Source organism: Pyxicephalus adspersus, chromosome 5, assembly GCF_032062135.1.
Source record: "Pyxicephalus adspersus chromosome 5, UCB_Pads_2.0, whole genome shotgun sequence".
Taxonomy (NCBI): domain Eukaryota; kingdom Metazoa; phylum Chordata; class Amphibia; order Anura; family Pyxicephalidae; genus Pyxicephalus; species Pyxicephalus adspersus.
In genome coordinates this window covers 18,866,032-18,890,291 of record NC_092862.1, presented here as the reverse complement: position 1 = coordinate 18,890,291, position 24,260 = coordinate 18,866,032, and positions in this window count along the sequence as shown.

Here is a 24,260-nt window from a genome sequence, read left to right as displayed (position 1 = left end):
TTGGTAACAAATCAGGAGAATTGTAAACTGCAGTAAATAAACAAATAAAAAATATTGCACTGAGCTGCGCAAATAACTTCTTACAGTGATGTACAGCCTCCAATGTATTTTTACTCTATTGAAGCTTGTTATTAATTATTGACAGAAAGCGACAGCTGGAGACTAGAATAGAGGTATGTGCTCAGAATACATAACACAGCAAATCAAATGAACCTCACTCCTGTCATAATCCCTCTCTGTGATTGATGTCAGGCTCCATTGAGACACATGGGAAGTAATCTGTACATTGTTCTAAAAGGGCCAAACAATACATACAGAAGCTTTTGCCAAGTCATATCTGTCCTCTGATTGCAAGAACAGATGTTGATCAAGATGACTGCTTGAACATTTATGTATTATGTAATATGGGCCTGTTTACTGAAAGCTGGAAATATACAGAAGAAATAAATGGGGACGTTTGCACGTCAAACAAGTGTACCGGGGTGGGTGTGTGCAAAGTAAAGTTCTGTGTATAAATATAGATTTTCCATAGGTGTGGAATCATTATTTTTGGGCAAAGTTTTGAAATCTGTTTATGAATTGTGATTATCTGAATAATCAAACCACAATTACGTTTAAAGTGTAATTCAAGACTAAATCTTTGATATAGAGTCAAACGTCCCCCACGCTATCCAAAACCATGTTTTGCCATTTATTTGCCCATTCAGAAAATGTACTCTTTTCTTTGTACTGGTGACCATTGTAATCTAGAAAAAGGCAAAATCCAATTCCAGAGCTATCCCCAGATCCAGAGGTAGGTTAAATTCTTTCACCTTTTCCAGGGATGGTTGTATTAGAAGAGAATTTCCTTCACTTTGGGAGGTTTATGAGATCCTCAGTAGGAGAAATTTGGGGTGATCATTACACCTCGGTACAAAAGCTCTATTAACTCAATTAAGTCCAGGAAGTTGCATATTACTCCTGCAAAATGTGTAATTTCAGGCAATGCTGTTGATGAATATGTTTTTGATGGTCAGTGAAGGCTGTCTCTTTTTTTTTTAGAGTCTTATATAGATAGTCAATATTTAAATGAAGAATAGCTAAATTACTGGAGTCAAGCAACTTCAAGTCACCGGTTCCGCATGATTTGTTAACTTACATTTTTAGACTTCATATACTTGTCCAAGTCTAATATCTAGGTCCTTAGCCAGCACCATTTCTGGGTGTGTGGGACCACTGAACCAATGTCACAAAGTGCCTGGGCTGACCAGTCCCCAATGCTCTCCATGCAATCAGGTCATGCCATTTTTAAATGGTGAGAAGAGGCCACTGCTGGATAGCCAATAGCAAATGTCATACAGACAGTGATGTGAACACCTGAAAAAGGACGTATGCAGAAAAAGACAAAACTCAGGACTAGAACAATACTTAACTTTGGGTTTAGGTAAGTGAAAATGGGGTTTGGATAAATAGGTATTTTCCAGCATTTGTGCAAGAATTGTATATGTTAAAAAACAAAACCTATCCAAATCTGTGCTAATTTAAAAGCAGTAGGAATCAGATGTTGAGAAAGTAGTTGGCTTTATATAGGAAATCTGCTTTGTCTATAAACAATTTCAAGTTTTTTTTTCCTCTAAAATCCTGTTTTTACTCTTTTATTGTATCCTTCTTTTTTTACAGATCAGTAGTGCTGATCTCTTTCAGCCCCCATCCTGTCTACATGCACTAATGCCAGCATTGGCTCAACATCATTGATTGAATAGGTTATATTAACATATATTGTCACACTTCCTCACTAAAGTGCAGATGCCTCTCACCTGAGCATGCGGGCAGTTCTGATGCTCGGCGTGCCTCTGTTTCCAAGCTTTATCAGTTCCGTCCAATCTGCTGGCCAATCAGAAAATAGCCTCTTGACCAGCCCTGACTTTTTAGCTAGTTCACACACTGCACACTGTGTTCGTGCAACATGTCTCCACTGGTGCCGAGCCCCTAGTTCTGCTGAGCTAGTTCCTGTTCACCTGTTGCTGTATTCAGTGTTTCCTCTGTTCAGCTCCTGCGTTAACCCCACGTTGTCCAGTCTGTTAGTTTCCAGCCAACTTCCAGTGTTCCTGTCTGTGGATATCCCAGAGTCACCTGTGCCTCCTGTTGCTTCCAGTGTCTCCTGTGCTCCCTGTGCCCGCAGTGGCCCCTGTGTCACTAGTGTCTGTCTCCTGGATCCATGGCTATTGACCCCTGGCGTGTGGCCTGACCTCTCTTGCTTGCTGCCTGCCTCGACCCCGGCTTTTCTCGACTTTATTTCTGCTTTGTGATTTGGTACCGTGTTTTTCCCACATTGGTGTGCCCAAAGACCGCAACCTGGCAGTACCCAGCGGCGCAACATCCTCACCATCAGAGGCTCTGGAGAAGATCTGCTTACTGCTTAGACTCTGCACCTTGGCCCTTCTCAGGACTCGCACCACCTCCATTCAAGCCCTAGCGCCCCCCAGTGGTCCTGTCTCTCCGTGCGTGACATATATTGATATCTTATCCAATGTGTATTCGCATAGCAGCTTGTAGTCTCCACCAAAGTATATGTAACAGGGTGACAATGCAGAACCGCAGTTTGGAAACTATTATCACCCCAAGACGAAATGCATAGATGAGAAGCTACATGGCAAGAACATTAAAGAATACAATAGATGGTAAAAGATTGAAACAACCTTATCCATAACATTCATTCTTCACAAAGTGAATTTAGGCAGTGGGTTTAGATCTACCATTTAGACTAAAAGATGGATTTTTAGGCAATAAATGGGGAATAGTAAAGTAGTAAATGGGAAAAGCTAGAATCAAATCTGTTATTGCCAAGCTTTAGTTCTCTTAAGAAAAATCTGCAGCTGTAGACTGGGCCAGCAGTGTTCAGTGATCCTGGGTATCATAGGTAGACAGCAATCATAACTGAAAGTGATCTATTTATAGAAAAACTAATGTACTGTGGCTGGCCTCAACTTTTATTGCTAGCTATTACAGAAAGCACATGGGTAAGCTTACACTGCACTAACCTGATGCCATTCCTTCCCTGGCAATAAACTGCATTGTTCAGGGAGAAGCTTTTACACCAGCACAAATAAATTCATCAATATTAAGTGCACTGGGAGAGAGTGTTTCACTGTATTGCCTTTTTGTCACTACATGATTAATTGCCCTTTATTTGGATGTGTATAGTAGTCTAAAGTGCAAAGCTGAATTTTAATTTGTTTATGTGTAATGGCGTTTGCCGGTTCGAATTAGGAGTAATGAGTTGCCATTCTTGGAAAAACACTAGAGGAATGAAATTAAAAGTGGTTTATTTTGTAATCTTAGAATTAAATTGTGTTTCCTCTACTGCAGTTCGGAATAGTTATTAACAGTAGTTACGTGGCAGATGACAAGCAAGAAACCATGGTATTTTTACAAATCATTGTAAAAGTCAAAATCAAAGTGCTATTTGTTGTGTTACAGGCTGGCAGCGCACCTGGATGCAAAAAAACAGATATGCAGTATATTTTTTTTAAGCAGTGTATTGTGCCACCTAGTTACATTGGAGTGGCCATCAGAATAGGGAGCACTGCACTAAAATGAAAATTATCATAATCATTAAACTTAGGATACATACAGTGGCAGGCATAGCCAACAGTGCCTCCCTGTGCAGAACTGACTTGGTGTCCCCCTTCTGAACTGACTGGCCCTCTATTGGCTGAGAAGGGTCCAGGGCCCTTCTGCACCTTCGTATGTCCACCCCTGGATACATGATCATGTGATATTGGGAAAGGCAGTTTGACCAGTTCAGTAGGTTGAGAATTTGCTTTAAAACACAATCATGACCCCTAGCTGGCTTCATTCACATCAATTTTATGGAATTCTTTAAAAGAGGTAAATCTGAAAAAAATAAATAAAATATATATATATATATATATATATATATATATATATATATATATATATATACACACACAGGAGAAAGCAGATGGCTTAGGAACCTACCTGATAACAAGAATATACTGCAATTCTACCCTTCTGTGCCCAACACTACTTTACAGGATCACTCTATAACAATTTACCAGGGTTAAGGTCTCTTTCAAGAAGTAACAACAAAATTGCCTCTGCAGCTGGCACTCCAGTAATCCCATATAATAGGTATATTTATTGCCAATCCACATTGCAGATGTTTACGCATTTCCAAAACAAGTCATCTTAATTATATAAAGTTACCATCTGCCATTTGTCCGACCTGTGATGTAACTCTTGCAGAACTCAAGTCTAAAGTATTGATATCCATATTGTTTCTTCTTGGAAAAGCCTTTTGCGCAGACCACCTCCCCTAAGCAGTGAAAGAACATCAACAATGCCATGACAAAGAAATGAAGACACAAACCTTTTAGATGGATGAGACACAAAAGGATTTTGTCCATAATAGCAATGTTTTAACCTGCTCTGGTATGCAAAGATCTAATTGTGCATCCCCATGCGTTTTGCATGTCTATTGATTCTTTAAATACAACCTATGTATACCGGATGTTTATTGGCATAGTGTAAGTTTGACGCTTAAGTTATATCATAGACTACTACCCTTGGACCTGTAGTTACTGAGGAAGCAGGCTGAGGTTTTGTGAAATGCGTCGAGAAAAGAGCAAACTGTTTTCCAAGCTTTACAATGTTTAGCATACATGTATGTGTCACCGATCTCTGTTACATTAATGGGTATTGTGGTTTGTATATACTTCTTCTACCTTTCCCAGCCTCAGTGCTGCCTTACATTGGATTACAAAAGTCAATTCAGGTATTTATAATAGTTATTGGATAAACATACATAACTGTATTCATTGTTGTTGAACTGGAGTTCAGATTTAAAATGTAAACTTATGACAATACAATATATGCTTTTTTTCAAGGGCTGCCAAGACAAATGTACCTGTGACATTTTCCAAGTGAACATACATTCATTGTGAAACTAACAGCTGCCAGTATTTATCATTTGACATCAATACATCTTGCAATATATTTTAAAGATGAGTGTAATTATTCTGATGGCAGGTCAGAGCATTGATCATTTTTTACAGCTTCATTCATGATCTTCTCTTTAATCTTCTGTTTTCTAAATTGATCAGGACAGCTGAGTGATGTAACCATGAGTTAATAAAGTTTATAATATAACTTTTAACAAGTTCACTTCCTCTAAATACAGTACATTCATTCATGGCAACATTTGGCTGCATGATTTATGGGGTGACAGTTTGGTGGCCAAATAATTTATCACCCTTGCAAATCTCAAGGGCCCATATTTTTTATAAAAAGAGAACTGAAAAATGTTGTTCACTTTTAGAAAACCATTTACCACTTTTATAACCCCATATATATTTTTCTGGAAACCAGGCTTCCAAAAAAGAAGATACTTTAATACCAGTATACTGGCCATCAGATGCTCTAGATCAGCAGTCGCCAACCGGTGGTCCGTGAGAAAATTTTGGTGCTTTGCAGCTTTGGCTGATATGCCTCCCAGTGGGGTCAGGAGAAGGACCCCGCTGGGGGGCGCACCAGCCATAGCTGCTGACCATGTCCCCCGTATGGCCACAACCTGCTCGCTCTGGGCAGGTTCTGGCATTATAAGGTCACTTTGGGGGACGTTTCTAACCCTTTGAGTGACACACGGCTCCCCGCACATGCACGTTTTGGATTTCGTGCATTTAGTGGTCCATAGGTTCAAAAAGGTTGTTCTAGATGTAGCCCATTGACTTTTACTGCAGCCACTCACCGCTACTGAATTGGGCTACAAAAGTGGTGAACATTGTTTCCCATGGTATTGACGGGTTTAAAAGTTCAGCATGATATGGGTCCTTAAAAAGTGGCAGTAAGTCTTATTGACCTCAAGACATATTTGTCACTGACATCTGTTTTTGAAGCTCTTCTTTTGTTTGCAGAAAAAAAAATTAAATGCAAGAACACTGTACACCTTAACCCCCTCAAATTATATTACATTCACCAAAATCCCCTATACCTATAAATATGAAAACATTTAGCCATACATTGGTTAGGTCAAAAAAACTGTCCTGTACTCCTTTTCTTTAGTACATTTTGGTCCAATATCCCTAATTGAATCTGTCCCAATACTGGCCAATTTTTTACTACTGTATCACTCTTTGAAGTACCTATCTGAACTCTCTAGAGCAGCCTTTCTTGATATTTTTAACTTGCAAAAATTCAGGTCTCGGGGAACCCCTGCTAAAATTACTATACTCACAACTCACCGTATATTAGCCCAGTGGTCAATGGTAAGGCCTCTGCCATCGCTGGCCAGTCGGAAGAATGTCACCTTTACAGATATCCAAAAAGATCACTGGTGTGAGTTTAACTGACTTGAGAAACACAAATTGTTCAAGGAACCCCTTGCAACCTCTGAAGGAACTCTATTTGAGAAACACTGCTGTATCTCTAGAACTGTACAGCCAATTTTCCTTTGTTACAAATGTCCAAATTGTGTTTACAGTATTTTGAAAATTTGAACCAAAACTGCTGAATTTACAAACAGGCTGCTATCCCAGGCTCTAATTATATTTGCCACTAAGTTCAACTTCTTCACATTTCAGAACATCAAATCTGAGCAGATTCACCCACCTCTAGTCTGCACTGTGCATTTTTAGCACATACTTAGAGAGAACATTACATGGGACAACAATATCACAGGTAGTAAATGTAAAAATTGAGTTTTTAGGGGAATGCATGGTCATTTTGTAAACTTTTCTTTAACAGTGTCAGGACTAAAGAATGTAAGAATGTATGGATATGTAGGTATGCATATAAAATGCCTGCCAGCAGGTGGAGCTCTAAGCTCCTTTTCACATTTTTCCTGGGTTATCCTAGTTGTTAAAAAATTGTTTCATGAAAATTCATTTATATTTGTTCAGTGTGATTGTGAGCTATACAAATGATGCTGGCTAAATGTTTTTGAGTCAAATGGGACCATTTTTGTAAGGGGAATGTAGCAAAGGAGAATGTCCTTGGAGCTGAACTAAAGTCGGAATTTTCCATAATGCTTGCACATTCAGGCAACCCATGAGAACTAAGTACATCCTGCATCATTTCATACAAACCAGCACACCGAAGCATAATAAACATAGCATATCTTGTGTTGTGGTGTGATATACAGCATTGTATATTTGCACTGAGGAGAGATTACAAATTTATTCTCTTTGCAAATACAATGCCCATTATCACACAAACAAGTCAATAATAGTCCACACCCTGGGCTGATCTTGTTTAACTTTCTCATGCTTCCCCTCTGTTCTATTTCCTTGTAAACACTAAAATATCTGACACATAGCTCAAGTACAATTTTGCCTCATGGCAACAAATGTAAAAGCGTAGGGCTTTGTTATGATAAAAATGTACAAAATCTAGATGTGTGTGCACAAAGTGCATTTTTCTTGCATTGTCCAAGTTCCTTTAAAGCTCACCTGTAATATAATAAATGAATACAGGTACACCTAGATATGAACGGGGCTTCCCTGCTCGTTCTTGTGCAAGATGGAGGCTTGATGGGGGGAGGGAGGCGGTTTTCATGACTTTATACTGAGCTCTTTACAACATTTTGTAACTCCTTAATGACCAAAACCAACTCTGCAGCTGTTTCTTTTTGCATATCAAAGCTTGCTCCAGAAGTTAATTAACCTCCCAACCGTTAAGCCCGTACTTTTTCGTATTAAAAAAAGTTGCAATTATCGATAACCCCGTACTTTTCTCACTCCCCACTTACCTGGTCCCGCTGTGCTCATCCAGCGTCGTGTCCGCGTTCCAGCGCCGTCCTCCAGCGTCGATCTCCCTCTCCAGCGTTGGGTGCCGTCTCCTGGTCCCGCTTATCGTCCCGCGTTGTTCTCCATCCAGCACCGGGTGCTCTCTGAAACAAGAAGCCAGCCGGCGGAGGAAAAAAAAAGCTGGCCGGTTTCTTGTGCGTGCGTGCGCGATGACGTCGGCGCGTGTGCGGGAAATTCAAATTGAAACTCATTTTTCTCATGCTTCCCCTCTGTTCTATTTCCTTGTAAACACTAAAATATCTGACACATAGCTCAAGTACAATTTTGCCTCATGGCAACAAATGTAATAGCGTAGGGCTTTGTTATGATAGAAATGTACAAAATCTAGATGTGTGTGCACAAAGTGCATTTTTCTTGAATTGTCGAAGTTCCTTTAAAGCTCACCTGTAATATAATAAATGAATACAGGTAGTCCCGAGGTAAGGACATCCAACATGCGGACGACACCTAGATATGAACTTCCCTGCTGGTTCTTGTGCAAGATGGAGGCTTCATGGGGGGAGGGAGGCGGTTTTCATGACTTGATACTGAGCTCTTTTGCAACATTTTGTAACTCTTTAATGACCAAAACAAACTCTGCAGCTGTTTCTTTTTGCATATCAAAGCTTGCTCCAGAAGTTAATTAATGTTAAAGTTTTTTTTTTCTTGCTTTGTTTTGATTCTCACAGTGAGGATTTTATACAGTAACTGACACCACACTGCCTAATAATATGTTGAGACAAACATCTGTCCTAATTGCATTTACTAAAATAATGTACCTGTTCCAACTTACATACAAATTCAACTTAAGAACAAACCTATAGTCCCTATCTTGTATGTAACCCTGGGACTACATGTACTATGAAAACAGAGGGTAGGAAAGGAAGACACTCTACCTGATGGTTTTAATGCACTTTAAATGTTTCATGTTTAGGGCCTCATTGCTTTTTACTTTGGCTGTTCTAGAGGGTTGGATCTGACTTTCTCAACTTTTTCACCCCTGCGGAACATTTAATATATCTTTCAGGTTTGGGAAGTTGGATGTCCCTGCTATAGTCAATCAATTGGAAAAATGCTAATAGCCACACTTGCCAGTAGGAAGAATGTCTATCTTACAGTAGTGCTCAGAATGCCACCTTTACAAACAGCTAAGAAAGGTAGTTGGTTTCATGCAGCTAGCTTTGCCAAGTGGTATTAGCCCTGAAATTATGTCAGGTATCAGGTCTGGCAAATTCTGGAATTTGAACCCATTGGAACCCTGGTAAAAATGGCTGGGTTAGGTTGTAGAAGAATAAAAGGGGGCTCTTCACTATACCACAAGAAAATAAATATTAGACTAAAGAAAATATATTCAAATCTAGCAATAATAAATTAAATATTAGGGCATTCTTGACCAATATTTATTAAATTATTGTTCAACCCTTTATCAGGGATGACTATTCTTTTTTCAACCAGCCTTTGGTCTGCCAGTGGAGCCGCTCCCCACTATTTAAAAGAACACCATGGTTCCCATTGACCGGCAAAGGAGTGCTCTTTAATGAACGTTGGCTCCGCTACTTGATGGGTTCACATGGTAATATACTGATATGGTAAGTTGTTGATATTGGGAAGATATTTATTATTTATACTGGCCATACATATCAACTAGTATATGGTTAGGATTACTTTTGACAAGCTCATCAGTTAGTCACAATCTCAGAACTTTACTGCGACAACAAGCTTTCCTATAACTAATCTAAATTCAGAATGCAGAATTATTAAAGAACAACAAGAGCACGGTCGAGGTAACTAAAGGTAAGATTTTTTGCCTAAAATAATACTACACGTCCCATGATTCCTTGTATTATGTGTCATGGTTTTGAGTGTTTACACTTATAGGGCCCGATTTATTAAAGTTCTCCAAGGCTGGGGGGAATACACTTTCACCAGTGAAGCTAGGTGATCAAGCAAACCTGGAATGGATTTCTTCAATGTCATTTGCTATTTGCTAGCAAATGTTTTCAATCCTGGACCAGATCCATCCCAGGTTTGTTGGTGAAAGTGTATTCTCTCCAGCCTTGGAGAGCTTTAATAAATCGGGGTCATAGTCTCTACGGTACAATAGGGTGGCTACAACTGAAGACATTCTGAACGCAGCATGAATTGTAGACAGAGGGTTTAGGAATATTCAGTTTTCTGCAAAATATAGAAGGTATTTATGAGGACTAAGTAAATACATATTTTAATATAGGAGATGTTATTGTATAATATATAAAACACATTTTTTTACTGTAGCAACACTGTAACCTTTATCCAGCTGCCTTAGTAACATGAATGTATAAAAAGAACAAAGAAGGAAAAGCTTAACAAAACATGCCACATTTACTTGACTTAAACAAACAAAGAGAACACCCACTTTCCCTGTAACTTTTACACAACATATGCTGCAAAATAAGAGTGCTTTTAGTTGTTATGAAAAAAGGAGCAATAAAGCTGGAAAGAGGAATTAATGGAAAGTGAGGAATTGATTGTCTTGCTCAGTGAAGAACTGAAATGATTACAAAATATATCCATTATTGAGAAAATCCTGGGGAGGCTTCATGTGATTGATGAAGTACTGGATGTGCAGCAATCTCTATGTGCGAGGGATTAAAATCACATTCTTTTTATATCAAAGAGGAGAGCAGACATTTAAAGGATGTCCAGATTGAATTACTGCTTTTCTGGTGGAGTCAGTCCCAATATTCACATCTCTGGGAGAATATTTGTAATATTCTTCAATAAGGAAAAGTGATCCAGAGGACCAATGACCAATTCAGTATAAAATAGTCCTCCACACATCTGAACATGCTCCAAAGAATCATACTAAATATATGTAATTTACTTATTACTACGTATATAACTCTTTATTCGGTGTCACACGGTACAGGGATTTTACTTACAGAATTACCAGATTGCTGTTGAACAGGGAGGATTGCGTCTTCTTGTCTAAGGTTGGGTTGGAGCACTGTGTAGTCTTCAAGTGAATGAGGTTCATTGATAAAACAAATCACCATTTCCCTGAAAATCTATGGTTGAAATTAATTACAGTAGCCGGATTGGCCTCCAAAAAGTGATTGTTCCCAAGTAGAAAATGCAAGTAAAGCTCATATGCATGTCTACTCCAAGGCTTCCTTCAAGTTGACCATTGCAGTCTCTATATAGCTGAATTTGATGTTCCAGATAACAGCTATCCAGGCAGGTCTATTATAAAGGCAGCCTGTGTTACAAGCTATAGGCTAGTGTCAATCGAACCATATTCAATTCATTTTGAGAGGTGTTTGAGGTCAGCGGGGTTGTGATCTCAAACACCTCTTAATTTAAATTGAAACTGATGCCATTTACACAAGCATATAGCTTGTTAACACAGGCTGCCTTTATAATGGACCTCTCTGGATAGCAGTTACCTGGAACATCAAATTCAGCTATACAAAGTCTATAGTTCTCAACGGAGTTCTGAATTCCCCTGTAGACTTTGGAAATTTAAATGTCCCTTGAAATAAACGAAAATCCATCAAAACAGGCTCTTGGACATATAGGACCTGATATATTAAAGTTCCTCAAGGCTGGAGAGAATACACTTTCATCATTGAAGCTGGGTGATCCAGCAAACCTTGGATGGATCTGGTCCAGGATTAAAAACATTTGCTAACAAATAGCTAATGACCTGGATTTGATTTCCTAAGTCATTAGTTATGTTAGCAAATGTTTTTAATTCTGGACCAGATTCATACCAGGTTTGCTGGATCACCCAGCTTCAAAGATGAAAGTGTATTCTCTCCAGCCTTGGAGAGCTTTAATAAATTAGGGCCATAGTTAACAAACCTTGTCAAGTACAATTCTTTTGAAATATAATAAATAAAATAAAATAGACCATAGACTAATATAGTTTACCTTTAAAAAAACTAAAAGTAAATTGTGCACATGGTGGACATAGCCAACACAGAGCCCCTGTGCAGAACTTTTTTTCGCCCCTCCATCGAAACTGACTTGGGGCCCTTGTGGGTCCCCCTGTTGGCTGAGAAAGGTCTGGGGGTTTTGTGCAGCAGAACACTTTGCACCCCCGTATATCCACACCTGATGCATAGAGAGCCTTCTAATATAGCCAAAAGTATAACAAAATTGAGCACAAGAATCTTACACTGGGGGGCTGGATATCTAATACTACATGGTCCCGGTCAAGAAGGGGCAGGAGGGCAATCATCCAGAGCCAACAATTCTAGAAGCTTCCCTCAATCTCCCCTGCTCGTATTGAGCTGCTTCATTGCGGCAGTATCAAATCTTCCAAAATGAACCAATTCAATTGTATATAAAAATGCTTCTATTATTGAACTCTTCCATAATGACTGGTTACCATTTTCCTGCATTTTGTGCCTAGGTTGAACAAGGTACCCTAATTTGACCCTTCCCATGTGCCCCTATTTTTATAAAACTGCCCTTGTGCTGATCATGAACAGCCTTTTGCCTTTGAAATCCATCATGGTAGATTAATGGCTGCTAGAATTATGAGCCTCACCTGGGACTGTGCATTGTTAATAGACCAAGTCTGTTTTAAGTGTCTCATCCTGTAAGTAAACATCACACTTCATCACACTTCAAGATCAGAACATTATGTCTTTATAATGTGAATAAAGTATGACAGCTGTTAAACATTTAAATGAGGTCCTGACAATCCCCACCACTTCATTAAAAAACACTCAATTCTGTTAAATGACTTTTTCAAAGGTTATATTTTACTATAGAGGATGGAAAGTCCTTTTACATATTTTCTTTTTGAAACATTGCTTTGAAATACTTTTATTAACCACATACATAGGGCAGCATGTGTAACCTGAGAGAAGTGATCCTTCTTCATTGCCAGGCTGGCTCACTCTTATGTTAATATTACCTTGTGGTGTGAACTGAAGAATAACAATTTCTCCTCTCAATGGCCCTGGTTTATTAAAGCTCTCAAAGGCTGGAGAGAATACACTTTCATTAGTGAAGCTGGGTGATCCAGCAATCCTGGAATGGATCTGGTCTGGATTTCAAAACATTTGCTGGCAAATAGCGAATTATTCTGAAGAAATTCATTCCAGGTTTGCTGGATCACCCAGCTTCACTGAAGTGTATCCTCTCCAGCCTTGGAGAGCTTTAATAAATTAGGCTCAATGACTCAGAGAAGGGACACCACCACTCTCTTCTAGTACAGATTCTATATTTTTTAAAAAGTGAAAACAGTATGTTATTTCTAAAAAAGGGGTTACAACTGCTTTAACACAGTAGTAAACCCTCCCTGAAAAAAAGAATATTTTTAAAATGCATTGGATATATGCAAGAATAATTTGTTTTTTCTAATAATATTTTATAAAGTTTTATACTTGCCATGCATGTTTTTTTCCTGTAGTAGAACTTTTTCAAACTTTTTGTCCCCCTTAAGACCTGCCTAGATTTGAATAATCACATGTGCCTAGAGGGATAGATAGATAGATAGATAGACCTCAACATTTATCCACACATTCACAGTATGGGCCTGATTTATAAAAGTTCTGCAAGGAGGGAAAATATACACTTTCATCAGTGATCCTGGGTGATCCACCAAACCTAGAATGGATCTGGTCCAGGATTGAAAACACAAACTAACAAATAATAAATTACTTTTAAGAACTCCATTTCAGATTTACTGGATCACCCAGGTTCACTGATGAAAGTGTATCCTCTCCAGCCTTGGAAAGCTTTAATAAATCAGACCCTACGTTCCTGATTTAGAGGGACTATCCTTCGCTCCTAACCTGGTCATTTCTGTTTGGCGATCTGTAAGGCCAGCCTTCTCGATGACAAGCAATGTAAAAGACATTCTTCTCGTTGATCACCTTACTAATATACTGTGAGCTGTGGTTATAGTAATTATAGTAGGGGTTCCCTGGAGACCTGGAAGTTTTTTTAGGGGTTCCCCCATGGTAAAAAGAGAAACACTTATATAGATGATAAAATAGTTTATAGTTTGCTGGGCCAGGCCCAGCTCCCTGCCTTCCCCCGTGATCCCATCTCGCTCTTCTATGCATATCAATGAATAACGTGATGACTTTATAATATGTGTCCAGCTATGTTACTGTCTGCTTAGGCAATAATGCAACACAATTTGTTATAAAACACTCAGAGCCCCAGTAACCATTCAGCATAATTGTATGTATTATATAAAGGTGGCTGTGTCCTTTCTATTTGACCGGTCTAAAAATGCTGGTTACATAAATATATTACAGAATTCCTTGCATCAGGAAAAAAAGGGTTAATGACAGCTGATCAATCTCTATCTGTTTTCCAAATTCTGTGCATTTTACTCAGACGCTGTATACAAAATCCATGTAATGGCTGCCTCCCCCCACTTCTGTTTGATTCCACCGGTATATTGCTGTGATTATACTCATTTACTCAATATGCTTGAAAAGTAATTAGTGAAGGCAAGACAGAAATGTAAAAAGCACACAGTGTCAAGCAAAACAAAAACAAAATTATACACCGTGTATGCAAACGGTCCAAATACCCGCAAGATGTTATGACATGTTTTAGTTCGAAGAAAGTCAACTTCACCAAACTTATTATCAACCTATAAGGACGCAGTGCAGCGAAACGCTGCAAGCTACAATTACTTACATTCCCTTAGTGCAAGGAAAATACAAACATCACCTGTCAGCTCGCAGGAACATGTGGGATTGTTGGTGTAACTTACAGAATGAAATAAATCCACTCTATAGCATTTGTTAGATTGCTTTTGTCCCTGCTTTTTGTATTAACTTTTAGCCTGCGTTGTTTGGAAGATGAAGAAAAGAATGGCATGCTATTGAACGATCTCTTCTCAGCTGCAATTTAGGTTAAAGTGTATAGAACCTTAAAATAAACTTTCCCTATTTGCTTTTGGGACTGTTGCATACACCTGTGACAAGTTTTTAATATATCTTTAATATGGAGATAAGGGGAGAGAAGGTGTTTGTAACCCAAATCAATGCTGCTCTGCCACTGATACAGTACAGTAAGTGCTGTCACGCTTTGTTTAGTGAATGTGGTCAAAATTCACTTTGCAATGAATAACCAATCATGTACAAGAAAATGACTGGATGGTTGAAGTCAGCAGATCTCCATTTTTTTGCTAAGCTACAATATATACTCAAATATAAACCAAACAGAATATAAGCCAAGGTACCTATTTTTACCCAAAACTACAGGAAAATGCTTGGACTCGAGTATAAACTCAGGGCAGCATGTGGCTGTCACTGCTAACATTCAGAACAGTAATCAGTAGAAATGCCAATAAACTAATTTGTGGATAAATGCATCCATCTGTTTTTTTTTCAAATTAAAGTATTTTGTACTTTTGAGTTGGTTATGATGGGTCACTTGCTTGATCTTTTGCGCATTATTGTTGGCCATCAGTAGATGGTGCTGTGTCCTCATGCAACATATGTAACAAACTCATGTCTCCTCCTCCTCTCTCTGGCTAGAGTTTGTTACACGCTTTACATGAGGACACAGCACCATCTACTGATGTGACCCATGTATAAATCCAGATTGTTTTCCCAATAGCATTTTCAGGGAGAAAAATAAAATCTTGCAAATTGAAATGCCTCTTGGATGGGATAATTCACTTGTAAATGTAAAGAGCCCATTTTACAAGAATAAATCAACCTCGTTGTGTCTACACATTAAGCTTATTGGGCAGCAATTGGGACTAAGAAATGTTAAAATTGATTGCATAGCTATTTCTGTGACATTACAATTGGGTTGCCCATTCTGCATTCATTCTGGTTCTTGACTGACACGTCTTTTTGAAGTTTTCATCTACATGTCATCTGTCTTTACCATCCCTGGTCATCTCCACTGGTGTTTTTGCCATTTCCGTTATCATGCAGTAAAGGTACCTTTATTATACTCTTCTTGTTCTGGCTTTTTTATCTCTAATTATGTGGCATCACATTGATTTTCTACCTGGGGCAGTTGGGGGACCATGATATCAAAAATGCCATACTCCAGAACTTCCTGCAGGAATTCTTTGTCAACTTTCAGTACTCTTGTTGAGGTCTTCCATACATTTGCACTGAAAACTTAACTTTAGGTGATTTCTTTACCCTGAAAAAACAACAAAAATTCAATTTGGAACTTTCTACCCAGTACCTCTTTACCTAAAAGTTGTGTCATTGTCATCTTTAATAACTTGGCAGTCCTTTTATATTACATCAGCCCACGCTTTCGAAAGCAATAAAATGAAAAGAAAACAAAAACAAAGAATATTGCCAGTGGGGTCACAATGGGATAGTGGTTGTTTTATGGGAGGATGGGCATGGGGGCAAGAGCTGAGTTTTAGGGTCAACCCATATTTACCACTTGTGACACAAAGGGCCCATTAGGCTGAATATCCCTTGCCATTTAAAATGTCTCATCATGTATTGATAATTGTTCCTATGTTTTACAATATCCACAGGGATTGAATTTTTTCTATTAGGCTGAGCACTACCCCTTGCCTTGTGTATAATACCCAGTATGCAGTAATTGCTAATCAATACTCCTCAAATTTAGCTGTCTCTGTAGACAAGTTTCTGTGGGTGACATTGGAAAAGCAATGAAACAGCAGTAATAAATTAAGAGGAAAATGACTTATTTTTTTTACCAAGGTCGTTTTAAATAAAGAAAACAGGCTGACATTTACAAAATGCATAACAGAAAAGAAAAAAAATTTTTTACTTAGAAAAAAAAAGTGCAATAAATAACCACATTTAGGTAACAACCAATCATTTAAAGCAACACTAAACCCTTTGTAGTCTGTGTATAGATCTGCAGTTGGCATGATGCTGCATATGTGATCAAATATGGCATCTAATGTTGAGGAACAATATGAGAAATGGGCTACAAAGACAGTGTTCACCGCAGGAATGTCTTGAATGTAACTGTTTTCGAAAAAACATACATTGGGCCTGATTCATTAAAGCTCTCCTGGAGACAGTAGAATTATAAGAGAACCTAGGTGATCCAGCAAACCTGAAATAGATAATAACTTTTGGGAATTTTATTATTATTATTTTGGAGCATATGTGGTGGTGACACATAAGTAAAAGTGAGCAAATTTAATAAATTCGGTCTTGCGGAATTGGTCCGTTCTCGCTTACCAAACACGTAGGCAGGAACGGCCTTTGTAAAATCGGACGGCAAGGAACTCCGAATTTTTGGTACCTGCAAAACCAATCAGGGGAGCGGATTCTTGGATAGAGAATGCAGTTTCTCTATCCAAGAACACAGGAGTCCTGTGTTCCTGGATAGAGAAACTCTATCCAGGAACACAAACTACAGGGCAGCAACGGCAATCAGGGGAGCAGTTTTTCTATCCAGGAACACAGTGTGAGTCTCGCTGGCTGCTCATGAATGAATGCAGCGTGGGAAAAATCCTCTGATTTTTCCCACGGCCGCGTTCATTCATAAATGCAAGCCGCATTACTCACTCTGAGAGGAGGATACCTGGGGCTGCATTTATGAATGGAGCCGTGAGAATCCTCTTCTCAGTGGGAGATCCCCGGGCACTACAGGTCAGAATGAGGGCTTGCCACTCAGTATACCTTTGTATACTGAGTAGCAAATAGATATTATGAAAACAGACATTGTGGCAATGGATACTATTGAAAATAGACATGGTGGATGTGTAACTTATAAACATATGTGCATAAGCACTATTTATTTATGTATTTATATATAGGATAGATAGGTTTTAGGGGTGTGGTGCAATACCACCAATAAATGAATTTTGGAAGCAATTGTTTGTCTGTATAGAATTAATTGAAATACTACATGATTGGACATGAAGTTCCTTTACTTATTCACATTTTATTTATAATTTATTCACACATTAGTTGATATTAAAATTTAGCTATATAATAAGAGGGAAATGTTATAGTTGTCTTATAGTATTTTAATTGAGAAGATATTTTGATGGTGATATCTGCTTCCTGTCCTCTCCGGTGCCTCTCTACATATCATTCAATCTGAGCATATGAGGGGAGTTTTATTCATGATTTTTGGATGTAAAAAACAAATGTTTTGTAATTGATTATGATTGGTTCAAATGTATGTATAATTAATGTATTTTGGAAATACTTCCTAAATATAGAACTGTACTCCTCCTGAAGAAGTGGACCAGATCCACGAAACGTGTTGAGGATGAATCATGCATATGTGGTCTGCATGACTCTTTTTGTATTAGCCTGTTTTTACAGTTTGTATTAAAGGTTTAAAAAAAAATATTTACAGTGTATTAGTGCATATATCTATATGGATGAAGGAAAAAAAATTGTTTATATGTTTACTTTGTTTGCCTTCAAAGTCCCTTCACCCCTCTCCATTTCCAAATTGATTGTTGTCTTGGGATGTGGCATATGATTATTTCTAGTCACCTGTGGGATACTATGTTGTTATTTTTGTATTGAAACCAGAAATAGATCTGATCCGGGATCAAAAATATTTGTCAATTATTAGCAAAAAAAAAACCATTAAAGGTTTACTGGATCGCCCAGGTTCTCCCATGATAGTCTATTTTGTCCAGTCTTGGAGAGCTTTGATAATTCAGGCCCATTGTTGGGTTTGGTATTTTACCTCCAGTAAATTCAGAGACTTTTATCCTTCAGTGCTGTGACATCTGCAAGCTCCCTCACTGGAGCCGACATCTTTCTTCCCGCTCTTTTAGATTTGGCCATCTTGATTGGCTGTGCCATCATGAATGGACTCGCATATGCAAAAATTGTACACAGAGCTGCATTAAATTGTGGGCAGGCAGGTTAGAATCTTTCCTGCTTGTTTGTAAGAATTGAAATTGTAGGCTAAAGTTCCATTTTAATAAGATATAGACGAGCTGGTTGTATTTTTTGGCTGCCACCCTTGTCTAAGTGGCTGTGCTGCTCATCTCTTCCCACATCACCTCCCCCAGTGTGTGCAAGATGAAAGAAAGCAGAGGAAGGAATGGCAAAGCATAGAGAATTATTTGCTGTTCAACAACAAATTTGATGCACACATACCTACCACAACCAGACACACATCAAAAATGCCTATATATGGGTGGCTAGCAGTGCTGGGTCCTGGCTTCAAATCTCAGCCAGGGCATTATATGCAAAGAGTTTGCATGTTCTCCCTGTGTTCACATGGGTTTCCTCTGTGCTCCGCAGTTTCCCCACACCTCCAAAAAATTTGCAGTTAGGTTAAATGACTCCTCTAGACACAGGCCTCAGTATGTGTGCAGCATGCCAACTGCTGGATCCAATATGGACGTATTAAGATCGTTACAAAGAACAAGAGGACACTCTTTGCGTCTGGAGGAAAAAAAAGTTTATTCTTCAAAAACAGAAGGGATTCTTCACTGTAAGGTCTGTGAAAATGTGGAATCAGCTCCCTCAGGAAGTAGTTTCAACAACTACTATAGATTGCTTTAAGACAAAGCTGGATGTTTTTCTAGAAGCACAGAATATAACTGGGGATTAAAGCTTTAAAGTAATGACGACAAAGACTGTTGATCCACGGAACATCCGAATACCGCACAAGATCAGGAAAGAATTCTTTTCTACTGTAGGAGCAAATTGAACCAGAGTTTTTCTTTTGCCTTCCTCTGGATCAACTATATCTATAGGGTTTTTACCTGGGATAAGTTTATTTCTCTAGTGGTTGAACTGGATGCACTTATGTCTTTTTTTCAACCTGACTATGCATGAGAATAATATTAACAAAGGAAAAATGCTGAATTAGGCTTTGATTCCATTAGTGCTTTGCAGGATTTCTTTCTAGAAATGTTAGCACAATGTGCAGAAAGACACATCAGACATGATGCACTGCTGGGTTGGCAAGTATTGTTAATGGCACCCTAAATTAAGATTTTTGGAGCAAATTATTTAAAACAATATGGCTAATAGAATCCAGGATGCTTTCTGTTTAGGATTTGTGTGCACGATGATCCCCAGACCTGTAATGATGGAAAATATCTAGAACAGTTGTGAAAAGATCTCCAATATACTTTGTACATTGCAGCAATGCTACATTTGAACAGTAGAAGGAAGAATTTCTCAAGCTCATAGTAAATCCATCTGTTGGATGGGTCATACTTTTGTCCTTCAGTTGCAATACAAACAGATATTGGTACAAAGCAAAATCACAACTCAAACTCATTTAAAAAGATTGTACACATTTATGCAGTTTCAATTGGATGAGTCGGTTTAAATTGAAGGGCTTTATATAGAAAACATGGAATCTGGCATTCTCTCAAACATTCCCTGGTGGGAATCAATCACTGACGTTGAAACACATGGAAGATTACCGTGAAGAAATGTTTGAGGGAATGTCTGATTCCCTGTTTTATAAAAGAAGCCTAAAATTGGAAAGTTTATCAGATCAGTGGGACAGCACAAATTTTGATGTGGATCTACAGATCATATGTACCAGCCTATACAGATATTTTCATAGAAAAGTGCAGAATGACTGTATGAGCAAATTGTTGCCATTTTTATCTTATTGTTAACATCTAATGAAAATATAAAAAAGATGTAGGTTTGGGTAGAAGTGGCAAACAATTCACATGTTAGTCAATATAATTTATAGTAGCTCGGGAATACAAGAGTAAAAATCTTAAAGCTAACCAACCAAAAAAAAAAAATGCCAAAATCTGTATATTCTACAAAACCGCACAATTTGCATTTCCTTCAAATTCTGACATGGTCAGTAATGACAATGCTAGGTACATGGCTTTCATATACTCCATATATCTTTTACTTTGGGCCGAATTTATTAAAGCTCTCCAAAGCTTGAGAAGATAAACTTTCATCAGTAAAGCTGGGTGATCCAGCAAACCTGGAAGGGATTGCTTCAAAGTCATTTGCTATTTGCTAGCAAATGTTGTGAATCCTGGATCACCCAGCTTCACTGGTGCAAATGCATTCTCTTCAGCCTTGAAAAGCTTTAATAGGTCAGACAAAGTTTGCAGAAAGTCTAGATTGTAAGCTTTTCTGGGCGGGGTCCTCACCTCCACCTGTGTCACTGTCTGTATCCGTCTGTCATTTGCAACCCCTATTTAATGTACAGTGCTGCGTAATATGTTGGCGCTATATAAATGCTATTTATTAATATTATTAATAATATTAAAATATAATAATATAAAAATATATAATATAAAAAAAAATAAAGAGTTGTGGGAGGTCAGCGACCTAGAAAGTATTAAAGTTGATAAGGCCACAGGTCAGCAATGGCAGCCTCATTTCTCACTTGGCAATTTTACTTTACAGCAGAATTCTATACAAAACACAAATTGTTGTCACTTTCAAATCATTTTTTAAAATTGTTAAATGTCCTTTTTTTTAAATGCAAGAAGCATTAAGCTACGTACACACATCCAACAGTTCACATCCAACAGCCCCATAATCGGCTCAGGGCCAATATCGTGCGGGAATCTTGCATGTGTACAGCGCCAGTCGTCCATCGACCTAACGACCATCCTGGCGGATCCACAGCAATGGACGACTAATGATCCTAATGCAAGGGAAGGGGGAGAGCGCGCAGCAGGGTCCCCCCCCCCCTCTACATGGAACAGAACGGTGCTGTATGTACAAGATCCATCGTTTATCCATCGATATGTACAGCACTCGTTCATGCATCGTGCAGTGCTAGTCGTTGGAAAAGATTGTGAAAGATCCTTTCCAACGACTATTATTGCGTGTGTATGCGGCTTTAGATGAATTTGACCTGCTTTGCAGTGAAAGGGTTATTTCTTTATTTAATTTGCTGTAACACACAGTGATTAATTTATGTACCTTAAGGAAATCTTATAAACTTTAAATGGACTATAGACTTTCTTTAAAAAGTTTTTGTTCCTCTGTAGAGTTTTTAGCTGAGCATGACACTGTTTGCTTTTATGGCATTTGTTTGTTTTTGGCTCCCTCCCTGGCAATTATTAAATGTTTTTTGTTTGAACAGTTTGAGTCAGATCAGGATGCCCCAGATTCATGCAGTGTTCATACCTTTGTCTCCTGCCATAACAAATCTGCTTTTTTTGAGATTTATATACTTTGTATTCCATATGACTTATTACTTTTTAGTTTACTCTTCATTCTTCTGCCCTTTATTATAGAAAAAATGTTGCCCTATGACCATTTTTTATTTAGGGGGCACTTAAAGTGGAACTTTACTCACCTTACCGCTAGCAATATGGCTGAATCGACATCTTGTCTTGGGTTCAGGACTCTAGCCTTCTTAATGGGCTGTGCTGGGATGAATGACTTCCCTCATATGCACAAGTTTATTCTAATTGGCATTTATTAAAATTGCTAAACAGATTGTGAACAGGCAGGTAGGAATGTCTTATTGGAGAAAACACATGAGTTCATTTTAGGAATGCAGACTGCTCACATAGCAAAGTCAAATATTCTCTTGCAAGTATATTTCATTTAGATTAGTAAATGAGATGAAGCTATGATACCTTTGCAGGTGATTAAGTATTCTGCAAACAGAACTATAACCAAATTCATTTTCCCTTTTTTCCATGCAATGTGATAATTCACCTTGGTAGGTGAACAGCCAAAATTCCTTTGGTAAATCACTGTATGTCTCTTCTGCAAAAGAAAATGTATTTATTATATGTATGAGTTACAAAAAAGGCAGTGAAAACATATTTGGAACAATTTAAACAAATGATCAGTTAAAAGAAGATTTATTGATAGTACAAGAATGGAGTACATACTGTATACAACAAAGTGTACTGAAGCTTTAACAATAAGTAATTTTCTAATCTAAAATTCTACCCAGATGGAATGGATTACTTCTTAGACAATACACTATACAATGCCTTGCATATAAAGAATGTTATCTTTATTTTAACCATTCAAGTGCTAATAATGTGATTTGTAATAGAAATTCATTTTTATCTCAAATACACCTGGCAGTGTCTTAAAAGGCTTTTTTTTAAAGTAGTAAAAATAAACATTTAGGTTGACATAGGGATGGGATGCTCGAATGACTCCAAAAGATTTTATATCATCCTCATTTAAATGCAGATGCCTTGATAAGAACCTATTATGAATGTTGCTTTTCAGCACACAGACACAAGATTATAGGATTATAACAAAATGGAGAAAGTAAATATGAAAATTCATTTTTGGCTATTACAGGGCAAGAATGATGATTTATTTAGAATATCGATCCATGAGGGAAAAGATTGATTTTCTTGTGGGTCTCCTGGCCTGGAATATACTTTTAAATTTTTTTTAACTTCAAATATCGTCAAATATGACCAAACATTTAGCATCTGCAAGGGGATGACTTGGTATAATATATTTGTTTTACTTCCATGACACTTGGGCACTCAGGAGGACGTGTTCAGGGTGCAGAGAAGCCAAAGCAATATCAGATTGTGAGAAATTACATGGAGCTGCCCAATGAATCCAGTTCTTATATTACTAGAATTTGTATTGTGCAAGGAAATATGGTATACAAAGGGGTTTGAACTGTGGAGAATAGGAACAAAACAGATAATATTAGATACACTATGCAAAAATCACAGTGTAGATGTAATACGAGTACTTTTAAGTATTCTACATATAAATAAAGGGTCCACTGGTTGGCGAACATTCAATATATTGCATTAAATGCCCATATGCCACATCCCAAATATAGACCAAATCGATATGTGCAGAGAAACAGGACTTTAACAGCATATAAAATATTTTATTGGTAAATCATATTAAAAAGTAAAGTAGGAGATATTAATTTTTGCAGTGTCCCTGAATGGGAACCACTGTCTCCCTATTTTTCAATATACAGACATACATCCACTTTTACATAAAAGTATCAACATAAATACATAGTTGAAACATTATAGCAAGTCTCACAAGAAGTGCCAGTGTATCATCAACAAGTTTCATGGTGTAACACCACTTCTTCAGGATGAGGGTAAATGAGACTAGTAAATATAATGATACAGCATAAAATCAAATTGTAGTATCACTTTCCAAATGCCAAAGCAGGTTCACACAGGGAAGGAGCACACAAGGGCGGTGAGTGTCAATAAACAGGAATCGGCAACCAAATGGTGAGAACCAGAAGCCTAGAAGAGGTCAAGTCTGCCTGGGATTGATGAAACAATCCTCAATAGGATGTCCCGTGGGTTCTGCCCTGTTAGAGGCATTAAAGTATTGCTAGATACAGGCAACATAGGACCTGGAAATAGTAAAGTAAACATTCCAGTATGATATAAATTTAAGCTAGAGGAATTACATACCACATCATTCCATAACTCTACCATCTCCACTATTCTAGAGAACTATCTATGGCCACAGAATTTTGTTTAGTTGCTTTGTAGACCAGGAGATGGTGGAAGCCGATCAGGGTCTAAAAAGGATAGTTTCTATTATAAGTATTGTAGCTGATATCAGTTCCAATTACCCCTCCTCTGTAGTTGCTGTGGATAAGTCA